Source organism: Ambystoma mexicanum, unplaced genomic scaffold (genome assembly GCF_040938575.1).
Source record: "Ambystoma mexicanum isolate Mex_15411 unplaced genomic scaffold, UKY_AmexF1_1 Mex_scaf20, whole genome shotgun sequence".
Classification (NCBI taxonomy): Eukaryota; Metazoa; Chordata; class Amphibia; order Caudata; family Ambystomatidae; genus Ambystoma; species Ambystoma mexicanum.
Genome location: NW_027182434.1, coordinates 1,073,096 through 1,087,117, shown reverse-complemented (window position 1 = coordinate 1,087,117; position 14,022 = coordinate 1,073,096). Strand labels below are relative to the sequence as shown.

General features: G+C 51.4%; 3 non-coding genes across 3 annotated transcripts; all 3 read left to right on the top strand.

The window, feature by feature from the left end:
• The first annotated feature begins 3,259 nt into the window (after positions 1-3,259).
• TRNAD-GUC (transfer RNA aspartic acid (anticodon GUC)) lies at positions 3,260-3,331 on the top strand. The gene has a single exon. It is a non-coding gene; the product is annotated as a tRNA-Asp (tRNA).
• Positions 3,332-6,187: 2,856 nt separating this feature from the next.
• Positions 6,188-6,259, top strand: TRNAD-GUC (transfer RNA aspartic acid (anticodon GUC)). The gene has a single exon. It is a non-coding gene; the product is annotated as a tRNA-Asp (tRNA).
• A 2,865-nt stretch (positions 6,260-9,124) lies between these two features.
• Positions 9,125-9,196, top strand: TRNAD-GUC (transfer RNA aspartic acid (anticodon GUC)). The gene has a single exon. It is a non-coding gene; the product is annotated as a tRNA-Asp (tRNA).
• The last annotated feature ends 4,826 nt before the right edge of the window (positions 9,197-14,022 follow it).

The following is a 14,022-nucleotide window of genomic DNA, read 5'->3' as shown; positions in this document are numbered from 1 at the left end:
ATTCGGAAAGTGAAGCCGAAAAGGGGCTTAGCATGCAGCCCAGGGGTTTCTTTGACTGTCCTAAGCCCACAGGGACTTTGCCGTCCTCAGCTCATGAGACTTGAGATGGGTAGCTTGATTTGCTGAGGAAATGCGGGATGACAGATTCAACTCTGGAGTCAAACATAGCCCGGAACTATCGCCTTAAACTGAGTTTTAAGCCTGGTGCCGATAAAAAGAAAGAAATTAGCCTTAGATCGGGCAAGCCGTTTGACGGGGGAAAATGAGACCCCCCTAGGCCAGCTAGGTGGTCGCTGGATGCTGTGCAGACATCAGCAGCTGTTCATTTCATGCCCTCACGTCTCCTCGTTAGTATAGTGGTCAGTATCCCCGCCAGACCGGGGTTCAATTCCCCGACGGGGAGGTTAAACCTTTTCTGGATTTTTTTTAGTTCTTGACAAATATTCTTGAAGATTAGGCTGAGTCAAGTAGGGAATGGGTGCCAAGAACTGACTCTTTAAGAAAAAAGCACCGGCAACGCTAGTCATCGTACAATATTTGTGCACAATTGCTTACATTAGGCGGCCGGTCCACTTTATTGAGTCCCCCTCAGCACCATTTAGTGCTCCTGTTGTCTGCGAAGTCCAAATTGTAACCCTGAATCAGTTCCTCTTCTGACCCTTTGTATCATGTTACATGACGAGTAATGATCACCTGTTAGCTTTATCCCTAATTATAACTCTCACTCTTTCCCTGCATCTAACCCTAGCTCTAATCCCATCATTAACCTCGGTCCGGGCACACGCGTGAACCCCTACTCTCATCTCAGCCTCTCCTGGTGATACATCACACCTGGGATCGTTTGCTCCCTGTGGGCTGTGGGAAATTTGCTACCAGCACGCCCTGGAAGTGGGGCTCATTCCGCTGCAACGGGAGGTCTTCCCAGGACGCGTCACAGCTCAACGCAAGAGCTCCTGGGTTTCGAAGGCTCTTGCAGCAAGCCTTCACAAAGCAGCAGGGAGCGCCGTTCCAGATGGGAAACTTGAGACTGGATGTCCAGAAAAGCAAGACGTCAGAAGCGAAACCTTTTTCCTGCAGGGTGTGGCATACCATCCGCTTGCTCATTGCGACAGAGGTGGCACTAATGAAGGAAGAGGTCAACGTTACGTTCTTCTTTAAAATGCAAGGCCAGGAAAAGTGGCAGCGGTGGGATTTGAACCCACGCCTCCGAAGAGACTGGAGCCTTAATCCAGCGCCTTAGACCGCTCGGCCACGCTACCTCCCTGCTAGTCGCCGAAAGCGGAACTTGACCCGTTGCCCGGCCCGCTTTAGTGCTTTGCCTTTTCTCCTTGTAAAGTCTGGAGACAGGCAGTGGAAGGGCAGGCAAACTGTCAGGTGCGCAGAGGAGGGGAGACCATGAGGCAAGGTGGGAGATGGGGGCAAGAAGTGAGAAAAAAACTAATCGCAAGCTAGGGCAGGATTCGGAAAGTGAAGCCGAAAACGGGCTTAGCATGCAGCCCAGGGGTTTCTTTGACTGTCCTAAGCCCACAGGGACTTTGCCGTCCTCAGCTCATGAGACTTGAGATGGGTAGCTTGATTTGCTGAGGAAATGCGGGATGACAGATTCAACTCTGGAGTCAAACATAGCCCGGAACTATCGCCTTAAACTGAGTTTTAAGCCTGGTGCCGATAAAAAGAAAGAAATTAGCCTTAGATCGGGCAAGCCGTTTGACGGGGGAAAATGAGACCCCCCTAGGCCAGCTAGGTGGTCGCTGGATGCTGTGCAGACATCAGCAGCTGTTCATTTCATGCCCTCACGTCTCCTCGTTAGTATAGTGGTCAGTATCCCCGCCTGTCACGCGGGAGAATTCCCCGACGGGGAGGTTAAACCGTTTTTGGATTTTTTTTAGTTCTTGACAAATATTCTTGAAGATTAGGCTGAGTCAAGTAGGGAATGGGTGCCAAGAACTGACTCTTTAAGAAAAAAGCACCGGCAACGCTAGTCATCGTACAATATTTGTGCACAATTGCTTACATTAGGCGGCCGGTCCACTTTATTGAGTCCCCCTCAGCACCATTTAGTGCTCCTGTTGTCTGCGAAGTCCAAATTGTAACCCTGAATCAGTTCCTCTTCTGACCCTTTGTATCATGTTACATGACGAGTAATGATCACCTGTTAGCTTTATCCCTAATTATAACTCTCACTCTTTCCCTGCATCTAACCCTAGCTCTAATCCCATCATTAACCTCGGTCCGGGCACACGCGTGAACCCCTACTCTCATCTCAGCCTCTCCTGGTGATACATCACACCTGGGATCGTTTGCTCCCTGTGGGCTGTGGGAAATTTGCTACCAGCACGCCCTGGAAGTGGGGCTCATTCCGCTGCAACGGGAGGTCTTCCCAGGACGCGTCACAGCTCAACGCAAGAGCTCCTGGGTTTCGAAGGCTCTTGCAGCAAGCCTTCACAAAGCAGCAGGGAGCGCCGTTCCAGATGGGAAACTTGAGACTGGATGTCCAGAAAAGCAAGACGTCAGAAGCGAAACCTTTTTCCTGCAGGGTGTGGCATACCATCCGCTTGCTCATTGCGACAGAGGTGGCACTAATGAAGGAAGAGGTCAACGTTACGTTCTTCTTTAAAATGCAAGGCCAGGAAAAGTGGCAGCGGTGGGATTTGAACCCACGCCTCCGAAGAGACTGGAGCCTTAATCCAGCGCCTTAGACCGCTCGGCCACGCTACCTCCCTGCTAGTCGCCGAAAGCGGAACTTGACCCGTTGCCCGGCCCGCTTTAGTGCTTTGCCTTTTCTCCTTGGAAACTCTGGAGACAGGCAGTGGAAGGGCAGGCAAACTGTCAGGTGCGCAGAGGAGGGGAGACCATGAGGCAAGGTGGGAGATGGGGGCAAGAAGTGAGAAAAAAACTAATCGCAAGCTAGGGCAGGATTCGGAAAGTGAAGCCGAAAAGGGGCTTAGCATGCAGCCCAGGGGTTTCTTTGACTGTCCTAAGCCCACAGGGACTTTGCCGTCCTCAGCTCATGAGACTTGAGATGGGTAGCTTGATTTGCTGAGGAAATGCGGGATGACAGATTCAACTCTGGAGTCAAACATAGCCCGGAACTATCGCCTTAAACTGAGTTTTAAGCCTGGTGCCGATAAAAAGAAAGAAATTAGCCTTAGATCGGGCAAGCCGTTTGACGGGGGAAAATGAGACCCCCCTAGGCCAGCTAGGTGGTCGCTGGATGCTGTGCAGACATCAGCAGCTGTTCATTTCATGCCCTCACGTCTCCTCGTTAGTATAGTGGTCAGTATCCCCGCCTGTCACGCGGGAGACCGGGGTTCAATTCCCCGACGGGGAGGTTAAACCGTTTCTGGATTTTTTTTAGTTCTTGACAAATATTCTTGAAGATTAGGCTGAGTCAAGTAGGGAATGGGTGCCAAGAACTGACTCTTTAAGAAAAAAGCACCGGCAACGCTAGTCATCGTACAATATTTGTGCACAATTGCTTACATTAGGCGGCCGGTCCACTTTATTGAGTCCCCCTCAGCACCATTTAGTGCTCCTGTTGTCTGCGAAGTCCAAATTGTAACCCTGAATCAGTTCCTCTTCTGACCCTTTGTATCATGTTACATGACGAGTAATGATCACCTGTTAGCTTTATCCCTAATTATAACTCTCACTCTTTCCCTGCATCTAACCCTAGCTCTAATCCCATCATTAACCTCGGTCCGGGCACACGCGTGAACCCCTACTCTCATCTCAGCCTCTCCTGGTGATACATCACACCTGGGATCGTTTGCTCCCTGTGGGCTGTGGGAAATTTGCTACCAGCACGCCCTGGAAGTGGGGCTCATTCCGCTGCAACGGGAGGTCTTCCCAGGACGCGTCACAGCTCAACGCAAGAGCTCCTGGGTTTCGAAGGCTCTTGCAGCAAGCCTTCACAAAGCAGCAGGGAGCGCCGTTCCAGATGGGAAACTTGAGACTGGATGTCCAGAAAAGCAAGACGTCAGAAGCGAAACCTTTTTCCTGCAGGGTGTGGCATACCATCCGCTTGCTCATTGCGACAGAGGTGGCACTAATGAAGGAAGAGGTCAACGTTACGTTCTTCTTTAAAATGCAAGGCCAGGAAAAGTGGCAGCGGTGGGATTTGAACCCACGCCTCCGAAGAGACTGGAGCCTTAATCCAGCGCCTTAGACCGCTCGGCCACGCTACCTCCCTGCTAGTCGCCGAAAGCGGAACTTGACCCGTTGCCCGGCCCGCTTTAGTGCTTTGCCTTTTCTCCTTGGAAAGTCTGGAGACAGGCAGTGGAAGGGCAGGCAAACTGTCAGGTGCGCAGAGGAGGGGAGACCATGAGGCAAGGTGGGAGATGGGGGCAAGAAGTGAGAAAAAAACTAATCGCAAGCTAGGGCAGGATTCGGAAAGTGAAGCCGAAAAGGGGCTTAGCATGCAGCCCAGGGGTTTCTTTGACTGTCCTAAGCCCACAGGGACTTTGCCGTCCTCAGCTCATGAGACTTGAGATGGGTAGCTTGATTTGCTGAGGAAATGCGGGATGACAGATTCAACTCTGGAGTCAAACATAGCCCGGAACTATCGCCTTAAACTGAGTTTTAAGCCTGGTGCCGATAAAAAGAAAGAAATTAGCCTTAGATCGGGCAAGCCGTTTGACGGGGGAAAATGAGACCCCCCTAGGCCAGCTAGGTGGTCGCTGGATGCTGTGCAGACATCAGCAGCTGTTCATTTCATGCCCTCACGTCTCCTCGTTAGTATAGTGGTCAGTATCCCCGCCTGTCACGCGGGAGACCGTCCCCGACGGGGAGGTTAAACCGTTTCTGGATTTTTTTTAGTTCTTGACAAATATTCTTGAAGATTAGGCTGAGTCAAGTAGGGAATGGGTGCCAAGAACTGACTCTTTAAGAAAAAAGCACCGCAACGCTAGTCATCGTACAATATTTGTGCACAATTGCTTACATTAGGCGGCCGGTCCACTTTATTGAGTCCCCCTCAGCACCATTTAGTGCTCCTGTTGTCTGCGAAGTCCAAATTGTAACCCTGAATCAGTTCCTCTTCTGACCCTTTGTATCATGTTACATGACGAGTAATGATCACCTGTTAGCTTTATCCCTAATTATAACTCTCACTCTTTCCCTGCATCTAACCCTAGCTCTAATCCCATCATTAACCTCGGTCCGGGCACACGCGTGAACCCCTACTCTCATCTCAGCCTCTCCTGGTGATACATCACACCTGGGATCGTTTGCTCCCTGTGGGCTGTGGGAAATTTGCTACCAGCACGCCCTGGAAGTGGGGCTCATTCCGCTGCAACGGGAGGTCTTCCCAGGACGCGTCACAGCTCAACGCAAGAGCTCCTGGGTTTCGAAGGCTCTTGCAGCAAGCCTTCACAAAGCAGCAGGGAGCGCCGTTCCAGATGGGAAACTTGAGACTGGATGTCCAGAAAAGCAAGACGTCAGAAGCGAAACCTTTTTCCTGCAGGGTGTGGCATACCATCCGCTTGCTCATTGCGACAGAGGTGGCACTAATGAAGGAAGAGGTCAACGTTACGTTCTTCTTTAAAATGCAAGGCCAGGAAAAGTGGCAGCGGTGGGATTTGAACCCACGCCTCCGAAGAGACTGGAGCCTTAATCCAGCGCCTTAGACCGCTCGGCCACGCTACCTCCCTGCTAGTCGCCGAAAGCGGAACTTGACCCGTTGCCCGGCCCGCTTTAGTGCTTTGCCTTTTCTCCTTGGAAACTCTGGAGACAGGCAGTGGAAGGGCAGGCAAACTGTCAGGTGCGCAGAGGAGGGGAGACCATGAGGCAAGGTGGGAGATGGGGGCAAGAAGTGAGAAAAAAACTAATCGCAAGCTAGGGCAGGATTCGGAAAGTGAAGCCGAAAAGGGGCTTAGCATGCAGCCCAGGGGTTTCTTTGACTGTCCTAAGCCCACAGGGACTTTGCCGTCCTCAGCTCATGAGACTTGAGATGGGTAGCTTGATTTGCTGAGGAAATGCGGGATGACAGATTCAACTCTGGAGTCAAACATAGCCCGGAACTATCGCCTTAAACTGAGTTTTAAGCCTGGTGCCGATAAAAAGAAAGAAATTAGCCTTAGATCGGGCAAGCCGTTTGACGGGGGAAAATGAGACCCCCCTAGGCCAGCTAGGTGGTCGCTGGATGCTGTGCAGACATCAGCAGCTGTTCATTTCATGCCCTCACGTCTCCTCGTTAGTATAGTGGTCAGTATCCCCGCCTGTCACGCGGGAGACCGGGGTTCAATTCCCCGACGGGGAGGTTAAACCGTTTCTGGATTTTTTTTAGTTCTTGACAAATATTCTTGAAGATTAGGCTGAGTCAAGTAGGGAATGGGTGCCAAGAACTGACTCTTTAAGAAAAAAGCACCGGCAACGCTAGTCATCGTACAATATTTGTGCACAATTGCTTACATTAGGCGGCCGGTCCACTTTATTGAGTCCCCCTCAGCACCATTTAGTGCTCCTGTTGTCTGCGAAGTCCAAATTGTAACCCTGAATCAGTTCCTCTTCTGACCCTTTGTATCATGTTACATGACGAGTAATGATCACCTGTTAGCTTTATCCCTAATTATAACTCTCACTCTTTCCCTGCATCTAACCCTAGCTCTAATCCCATCATTAACCTCGGTCCGGGCACACGCGTGAACCCCTACTCTCATCTCAGCCTCTCCTGGTGATACATCACACCTGGGATCGTTTGCTCCCTGTGGGCTGTGGGAAATTTGCTACCAGCACGCCCTGGAAGTGGGGCTCATTCCGCTGCAACGGGAGGTCTTCCCAGGACGCGTCACAGCTCAACGCAAGAGCTCCTGGGTTTCGAAGGCTCTTGCAGCAGGCCTTCACAAAGCAGCAGGGAGCGCCGTTCCAGATGGGAAACTTGAGACTGGATGTCCAGAAAAGCAAGACGTCAGAAGCGAAACCTTTTTCCTGCAGGGTGTGGCATACCATCCGCTTGCTCATTGCGACAGAGGTGGCACTAATGAAGGAAGAGGTCAACGTTACGTTCTTCTTTAAAATGCAAGGCCATGAAAAGTGGCAGCGGTGGGATTTGAACCCACGCCTCCGAAGAGACTGGAGCCTTCATCCAGCGCCTTAGACCGCTCGGCCACGCTACCTCCCTGCTAGTCGCCGAAAGCGGAACTTGACCCGTTGCCCGGCCCGCTTTAGTGCTTTGCCTTTTCTCCTTGGAAAGTCTGGAGACAGGCAGTGGAAGGGCAGGCAAACTGTCAGGTGCGCAGAGGAGGGGAGACCATGAGGCAAGGTGGGAGATGGGGGCAAGAAGTGAGAAAAAAACTAATCGCAAGCTAGGGCAGGATTCGGAAAGTGAAGCCGAAAAGGGGCTTAGCATGCAGCCCAGGGGTTTCTTTGACTGTCCTAAGCCCACAGGGACTTTGCCGTCCTCAGCTCATGAGACTTGAGATGGGTAGCTTGATTTGCTGAGGAAATGCGGGATGACAGATTCAACTCTGGAGTCAAACATAGCCCGGAACTATCGCCTTAAACTGAGTTTTAAGCCTGGTGCCGATAAAAAGAAAGAAATTAGCCTTAGATCGGGCAAGCCGTTTGACGGGGGAAAATGAGACCCCCTAGGCCAGCTAGGTGGTCGCTGGATGCTGTGCAGACATCAGCAGCTGTTCATTTCATGCCCTCACGTCTCCTTGTTAGTATAGTGGTCAGTATCCCCGCCTGTCACGCGGGAGACCGGGGTTCAATTCCCCGACGGGGAGGTTAAACCTTTTCTGGATTTTTTTTAGTTCTTGACAAATATTCTTGAAGATTAGGCTGAGTCAAGTAGGGAATGGGTGCCAAGAACTGACTCTTTAAGAAAAAAGCACCGGCAACGCTAGTCATCGTACAATATTTGTGCACAATTGCTTACATTAGGCGGCCGGTCCACTTTATTGAGTCCCCCTCAGCACCATTTAGTGCTCCTGTTGTCTGCGAAGTCCAAATTGTAACCCTGAATCAGTTCCTCTTCTGACCCTTTGTATCATGTTACATGACGAGTAATGATCACCTGTTAGCTTTATCCCTAATTATAACTCTCACTCTTTCCCTGCATCTAACCCTAGCTCTAATCCCATCATTAACCTCGGTCCGGGCACACGCGTGAACCCCTACTCTCATCTCAGCCTCTCCTGGTGATACATCACACCTGGGATCGTTTGCTCCCTGTGGGCTGTGGGAAATTTGCTACCAGCACGCCCTGGAAGTGGGGCTCATTCCGCTGCAACGGGAGGTCTTCCCAGGACGCGTCACAGCTCAACGCAAGAGCTCCTGGGTTTCGAAGGCTCTTGCAGCAAGCCTTCACAAAGCAGCAGGGAGCGCCGTTCCAGATGGGAAACTTGAGACTGGATGTCCAGAAAAGCAAGACGTCAGAAGCGAAACCTTTTTCCTGCAGGGTGTGGCATACCATCCGCTTGCTCATTGCGACAGAGGTGGCACTAATGAAGGAAGAGGTCAACGTTACGTTCTTCTTTAAAATGCAAGGCCAGGAAAAGTGGCAGCGGTGGGATTTGAACCCACGCCTCCGAAGAGACTGGAGCCTTAATCCAGCGCCTTAGACCGCTCGGCCACGCTACCTCCCTGCTAGTCGCCGAAAGCGGAACTTGACCCGTTGCCCGGCCCGCTTTAGTGCTTTGCCTTTTCTCCTTGGAAAGTCTGGAGACAGGCAGTGGAAGGGCAGGCAAACTGTCAGGTGCGCAGAGGAGGGGAGACCATGAGGCAAGGTGGGAGATGGGGGCAAGAAGTGAGAAAAAAACTAATCGCAAGCTAGGGCAGGATTCGGAAAGTGAAGCCGAAAAGGGGCTTAGCATGCAGCCCAGGGGTTTCTTTGACTGTCCTAAGCCCACAGGGACTTTGCCGTCCTCAGCTCATGAGACTTGAGATGGGTAGCTTGATTTGCTGAGGAAATGCGGGATGACAGATTCAACTCTGGAGTCAAACATAGCCCGGAACTATCGCCTTAAACTGAGTTTTAAGCCTGGTGCCGATAAAAAGAAAGAAATTAGCCTTAGATCGGGCAAGCCGTTTGACGGGGGAAAATGAGACCCCCCTAGGCCAGCTAGGTGGTCGCTGGATGCTGTGCAGACATCAGCAGCTGTTCATTTCATGCCCTCACGTCTCCTCGTTAGTATAGTGGTCAGTATCCCCGCCTGTCACGCGGGAGACCGGGGTTCAATTCCCCGACGGGGAGGTTAAACCGTTTCTGGATTTTTTTTAGTTCTTGACAAATATTCTTGAAGATTAGGCTGAGTCAAGTAGGGAATGGGTGCCAAGAACTGACTCTTTAAGAAAAAAGCACCGGCAACGCTAGTCATCGTACAATATTTGTGCACAATTGCTTACATTAGGCGGCCGGTCCACTTTATTGAGTCCCCCTGAGCACCATTTAGTGCTCCTGTTGTCTGCGAAGTCCAAATTGTAACCCTGAATCAGTTCCTCTTCTGACCCTTTGTATCATGTTACATGACGAGTAATGATCACCTGTTAGCTTTATCCCTAATTATAACTCTCACTCTTTCCCTGCATCTAACCCTAGCTCTAATCCCATCATTAACCTCGGTCCGGGCACACGCGTGAACCCCTACTCTCATCTCAGCCTCTCCTGGTGATACATCACACCTGGGATCGTTTGCTCCCTGTGGGCTGTGGGAAATTTGCTACCAGCACGCCCTGGAAGTGGGGCTCATTCCGCTGCAACGGGAGGTCTTCCCAGGACGCGTCACAGCTCAACGCAAGAGCTCCTGGGTTTCGAAGGCTCTTGCAGCAAGCCTTCACAAAGCAGCAGGGAGCGCCGTTCCAGATGGGAAACTTGAGACTGGATGTCCAGAAAAGCAAGACGTCAGAAGCGAAACCTTTTTCCTGCAGGGTGTGGCATACCATCCGCTTGCTCATTGCGACAGAGGTGGCACTAATGAAGGAAGAGGTCAACGTTACGTTCTTCTTTAAAATGCAAGGCCAGGAAAAGTGGCAGCGGTGGGATTTGAACCCACGCCTCCGAAGAGACTGGAGCCTTAATCCAGCGCCTTAGACCGCTCGGCCACGCTACCTCCCTGCTAGTCGCCGAAAGCGGAACTTGACCCGTTGCCCGGCCCGCTTTAGTGCTTTGCCTTTTCTCCTTGGAAAGTCTGGAGACAGGCAGTGGAAGGGCAGGCAAACTGTCAGGTGCGCAGAGGAGGGGAGACCATGAGGCAAGGTGGGAGATGGGGGCAAGAAGTGAGAAAAAAACTAATCGCAAGCTAGGGCAGGATTCGGAAAGTGAAGCCGAAAAGGGGCTTAGCATGCAGCCCAGGGGTTTCTTTGACTGTCCTAAGCCCACAGGGACTTTGCCGTCCTCAGCTCATGAGACTTGAGATGGGTAGCTTGATTTGCTGAGGAAATGCGGGATGACAGATTCAACTCTGGAGTCAAACATAGCCCGGAACTATCGCCTTAAACTGAGTTTTAAGCCTGGTGCCGATAAAAAGAAAGAAATTAGCCTTAGATCGGGCAAGCCGTTTGACGGGGGAAAATGAGACCCCCCTAGGCCAGCTAGGTGGTCGCTGGATGCTGTGCAGACATCAGCAGCTGTTCATTTCATGCCCTCACGTCTCCTCGTTAGTATAGTGGTCAGTATCCCCGCCTGTCACGCGGGAGACCGTCCCCGACGGGGAGGTTAAACCGTTTCTGGATTTTTTTTAGTTCTTGACAAATATTCTTGAAGATTAGGCTGAGTCAAGTAGGGAATGGGTGCCAAGAACTGACTCTTTAAGAAAAAAGCACCGGCAACGCTAGTCATCGTACAATATTTGTGCACAATTGCTTACATTAGGCGGCCGGTCCACTTTATTGAGTCCCCCTCAGCACCATTTAGTGCTCCTGTTGTCTGCGAAGTCCAAATTGTAACCCTGAATCAGTTCCTCTTCTGACCCTTTGTATCATGTTACATGACGAGTAATGATCACCTGTTAGCTTTATCCCTAATTATAACTCTCACTCTTTCCCTGCATCTAACCCTAGCTCTAATCCCATCATTAACCTCGGTCCGGGCACACGCGTGAACCCCTACTCTCATCTCAGCCTCTCCTGGTGATACATCACACCTGGGATCGTTTGCTCCCTGTGGGCTGTGGGAAATTTGCTACCAGCACGCCCTGGAAGTGGGGCTCATTCCGCTGCAACGGGAGGTCTTCCCAGGACGCGTCACAGCTCAACGCAAGAGCTCCTGGGTTTCGAAGGCTCTTGCAGCAAGCCTTCACAAAGCAGCAGGGAGCGCCGTTCCAGATGGGAAACTTGAGACTGGATGTCCAGAAAAGCAAGACGTCAGAAGCGAAACCTTTTTCCTGCAGGGTGTGGCATACCATCCGCTTGCTCATTGCGACAGAGGTGGCACTAATGAAGGAAGAGGTCAACGTTACGTTCTTCTTTAAAATGCAAGGCCAGGAAAAGTGGCAGCGGTGGGATTTGAACCCACGCCTCCGAAGAGACTGGAGCCTTAATCCAGCGCCTTAGACCGCTCGGCCACGCTACCTCCCTGCTAGTCGCCGAAAGCGGAACTTGACCCGTTGCCCGGCCCGCTTTAGTGCTTTGCCTTTTCTCCTTGGAAAGTCTGGAGACAGGCAGTGGAAGGGCAGGCAAACTGTCAGGTGCGCAGAGGAGGGGAGACCATGAGGCAAGGTGGGAGATGGGGGCAAGAAGTGAGAAAAAAACTAATCGCAAGCTAGGGCAGGATTCGGAAAGTGAAGCCGAAAAGGGGCTTAGCATGCAGCCCAGGGGTTTCTTTGACTGTCCTAAGCCCACAGGGACTTTGCCGTCCTCAGCTCATGAGACTTGAGATGGGTAGCTTGATTTGCTGAGGAAATGCGGGATGACAGATTCAACTCTGGAGTCAAACATAGCCCGGAACTATCGCCTTAAACTGAGTTTTAAGCCTGGTGCCGATAAAAAGAAAGAAATTAGCCTTAGATCGGGCAAGCCGTTTGACGGGGGAAAATGAGACCCCCCTAGGCCAGCTAGGTGGTCGCTGGATGCTGTGCAGACATCAGCAGCTGTTCATTTCATGCCCTCACGTCTCCTCGTTAGTATAGCGGTCAGTATCCCCGCCTGTCACGCGGGAGACCGGGGTTCAATTCCCCGACGGGGAGGTTAAACCGTTTCTGGATTTTTTTTAGTTCTTGACAAATATTCTTGAAGATTAGGCTGAGTCAAGTAGGGAATGGGTGCCAAGAACTGACTCTTTAAGAAAAAAGCACCGGCAACGCTAGTCATCGTACAATATTTGTGCACAATTGCTTACATTAGGCGGCCGGTCCACTTTATTGAGTCCCCCTGAGCACCATTTAGTGCTCCTGTTGTCTGCGAAGTCCAAATTGTAACCCTGAATCAGTTCCTCTTCTGACCCTTTGTATCATGTTACATGACGAGTAATGATCACCTGTTAGCTTTATCCCTAATTATAACTCTCACTCTTTCCCTGCATCTAACCCTAGCTCTAATCCCATCATTAACCTCGGTCCGGGCACACGCGTGAACCCCTACTCTCATCTCAGCCTCTCCTGGTGATACATCACACCTGGGATCGTTTGCTCCCTGTGGGCTGTGGGAAATTTGCTACCAGCACGCCCTGGAAGTGGGGCTCATTCCGCTGCAACGGGAGGTCTTCCCAGGACGCGTCACAGCTCAACGCAAGAGCTCCTGGGTTTCGAAGGCTCTTGCAGCAAGCCTTCACAAAGCAGCAGGGAGCGCCGTTCCAGATGGGAAACTTGAGACTGGATGTCCAGAAAAGCAAGACGTCAGAAGCGAAACCTTTTTCCTGCAGGGTGTGGCATACCATCCGCTTGCTCATTGCGACAGAGGTGGCACTAATGAAGGAAGAGGTCAACGTTACGTTCTTCTTTAAAATGCAAGGCCAGGAAAAGTGGCAGCGGTGGGATTTGAACCCACGCCTCCGAAGAGACTGGAGCCTTAATCCAGCGCCTTAGACCGCTCGGCCACGCTACCTCCCTGCTAGTCGCCGAAAGCGGAACTTGACCCGTTGCCCGGCCCGCTTTAGTGCTTTGCCTTTTCTCCTTGGAAAGTCTGGAGACAGGCAGTGGAAGGGCAGGCAAACTGTCAGGTGCGCAGAGGAGGGGAGACCATGAGGCAAGGTGGGAGATGGGGGCAAGAAGTGAGAAAAAAACTAATCGCAAGCTAGGGCAGGATTCGGAAAGTGAAGCCGAAAAGGGGCTTAGCATGCAGCCCAGGGGTTTCTTTGACTGTCCTAAGCCCACAGGGACTTTGCCGTCCTCAGCTCATGAGACTTGAGATGGGTAGCTTGATTTGCTGAGGAAATGCGGGATGACAGATTCAACTCTGGAGTCAAACATAGCCCGGAACTATCGCCTTAAACTGAGTTTTAAGCCTGGTGCCGATAAAAAGAAAGAAATTAGCCTTAGATCGGGCAAGCCGTTTGACGGGGGAAAATGAGACCCCCCTAGGCCAGCTAGGTGGTCGCTGGATGCTGTGCAGACATCAGCAGCTGTTCATTTCATGCCCTCACGTCTCCTCGTTAGTATAGTGGTCAGTATCCCCGCCTGTCACGCGGGAGACCGTCCCCGACGGGGAGGTTAAACCGTTTCTGGATTTTTTTTAGTTCTTGACAAATATTCTTGAAGATTAGGCTGAGTCAAGTAGGGAATGGGTGCCAAGAACTGACTCTTTAAGAAAAAAGCACCGGCAACGCTAGTCATCGTACAATATTTGTGCACAATTGCTTACATTAGGCGGCCGGTCCACTTTATTGAGTCCCCCTCAGCACCATTTAGTGCTCCTGTTGTCTGCGAAGTCCAAATTGTAACCCTGAATCAGTTCCTCTTCTGACCCTTTGTATCATGTTACATGACGAGTAATGATCACCTGTTAGCTTTATCCCTAATTATAACTCTCACTCTTTCCCTGCATCTAACCCTAGCTCTAATCCCATCATTAACCTCGGTCCGGGCACACGCGTGAACCCCTACTCTCATCTCAGCCTCTCCTGGTGATACATCACACCTGGGATCG